The 2,403-nt window shown below is 36.7% G+C and overlaps 1 long non-coding RNA gene across 1 annotated transcript in view; it reads right to left on the bottom strand.

Annotated features, from left to right (window-relative positions):
- Window positions 1–626: 626 nt before the first annotated feature.
- Window positions 627–2,403, bottom strand: part of LOC109115983 — a 2,277-nt gene continuing 500 nt past the window's right edge. Inside the window, exons 2-3 of the long non-coding RNA XR_772940.2 lie at window positions 2,095–2,172; window positions 627–837 (exon numbers count right to left, since the gene is read on the bottom strand). This is a non-coding gene — a long non-coding RNA (uncharacterized LOC109115983). The remainder of the gene's footprint in view (window positions 838–2,094; window positions 2,173–2,403) is intronic.

The raw sequence follows: 2,403 nt of genomic DNA, 5'->3' as shown, positions 1-2,403 counted from the left end.
CCAACGGAATGTGGTTGAAATTTCCGTTGGAAAATTCCAACGGATATCGGTTGGAAATTCCGACGGATTGCGGTTGGAAATTCCGTTGGAATTTTTCAACCGAAATTGCGGTTGGAAATCCGCGGATGCCGGTTGGAAATCCGTTGAAAAATTCTAACGGAAAAATTCGTTGAAATTCCGTTGAAAATTCCAACGGTTTTCCAACGGACACCGATTTCTAACGACGAAATTCCAACGGATAAATCCGTTGGAAATCCGTTGGAAACGTTAATTTTCAACGGAAATTTGGCCATTTCCAACGGATTTACCCGTTGGAAATGACCACTTTTTTTGTAGTGCTGTTGTCTCACAGTAGTGATGAGCTCCATCAGTAAATTCCTCATTTCTTGCATATGATCAGGCTGGGGAGGATTTCCACATCTCTCCTCCTCTGGGACTGGACGTCCTCGTCCACGACCAGGTGTCATCCTACGTTCACATCATGGCAACAATATTAGAATGGTTATTTTACCATAAACTGAGTCGCTAACACCATATGAAGATTTTTGTTAAAAAGTCCGTTGGAAAGAGTGAGCTCTGATACCATCTGTAACGACCCAAAATCCGGTATTTCGGATATCGTTGAATCGTCACTTAGGTTATAAAAAAGTCCGATTTATTCTAAAATCAACCATCAAAATCAGGCTCTACAGCGGAAGTCTAAAACAATGAATTTCAATAACTTAAGTCTGAATATTAATTTCATGAATAAATTGAATAAAGGAAATAAAAATTCTAAATCTTCGTCTTTCTGGCAAACTACCGAATCCAACCACAATAATCTGCTTCACTTTTCACCTGTGGAGAAAAAGGAAGAGGTGAGCTACGCGAATAGCTCAGTAAGGTTGCAAGACTATAAACCTCGCATCCGTACCCAGAATAGACAATCAAATAGAAAACAATTCAATCAACATTCAACTCAAACAAAACTCAATCTATCGATTCACGTTCTTCTCCTAACTTTTCTTTGTTCGATTCTTTAAAACGAGTCCAGATTCTAGGACTATTCAGTACCCCTCAGACTTAGCTGAAAACTCTTTTATAAAACAAAACAAAAAAATATCGTTATAACCCTCTACGGATCGCCGCCGTAGTCGGGGTTATCAAAACACGACCAATAGTAATAACCCTCTACGGATCGCCGCCGTAGTCGGGGTTACCACTCCACATGGATCGCTGTCGTACCATGGTCTCAAAACTCACTTTTAAAATATTTTTAGCACACTCTGAGGTCACATCCTAGTCCCTAACTCAATTCTTTAATTCTCTCATCTTTCCAAACATCATGCCAAAGTTTATTTAATATCATAAGTACAACTCATTCTAACGAGCTAATAACCTATTAAAAAAAACGTCATCACATAACATGTGCGTCATAAACCATAATCACTCAACGGAAATTTATCAATCATCAATCATCATGCATTATTCATAAATCATCGATTCTCAATCATTAATCGTCCTTCATCAATCATCAATCATCAATCAACATACATCATGAATCCGCAAGGAATTTAAGGCGTCTATCCTAAAGTCCTAACCGCATGGTATCTATGTTCTCTATCATCATGTCTAAGCGAATAGAAGAAAGAGGAGATCTGTCGAGTTCCCTCACCTTGGTCTAAACGATGAACTCTGAAAGATTCGCTCTAATCCTCGATCCCGGGTTCAATAACCTCGAGATTTTCTTCACCTATAATTAATTATCATATAATAATCTTAATCAACAAATTATTTTTCAAAAAAATATTTACTACCGAAAAAAAAACGTTTATCAATCATCAATCATCATTCATTATTCATCAATCATCAATCGTCATCAATCATCAATCATCAATCATCAATCATCAATCATCAATCATCAATCATCAATCATCAATCATCAATCATCAATCATCAATCATCAATCATCAATCATCAATCATCAATCATCAATCATCAATCAACAAGGAATTTAAGGCGTCTATCCTAAAGTCCTAACCGCATGATATCTATATTCTCTATCATCATGTCTAAGCGAATAGAAGAAAGAGGAGTTCTGTCGAGTCCCCTCACCTTGGTCTAAACGATGAACTCCGAAAGATTCGCTCTAATCCTCGATCCTGTGTTCAATAACCTCGAGATTTTCTTCACCTATAATTAATTATCATATAATAATCTTAATCAACAAATTATTTTTCAAAAATATTTACTACCGAAAAAAAAACGTTAATCGAATGGTAAGTCTTACGGTTAAACTGTCTTATTTTAAATCGTTCGAAGATCTCTAAATACTTTGAATTTTATAAAACGGATTTCGGATTTGAAATCACAGGATTGAAACGGTTCAACCCATGTCACCGGAAAATTTTCCGGCGACGGTGG

Source organism: Tarenaya hassleriana, unplaced genomic scaffold (assembly GCF_000463585.1).
Source record: "Tarenaya hassleriana unplaced genomic scaffold, ASM46358v1 Cleome31, whole genome shotgun sequence".
NCBI lineage: Eukaryota > Viridiplantae > Streptophyta > Magnoliopsida > Brassicales > Cleomaceae > Tarenaya > Tarenaya hassleriana.
This window is presented reverse-complemented; position numbering and strand designations above follow the sequence as displayed.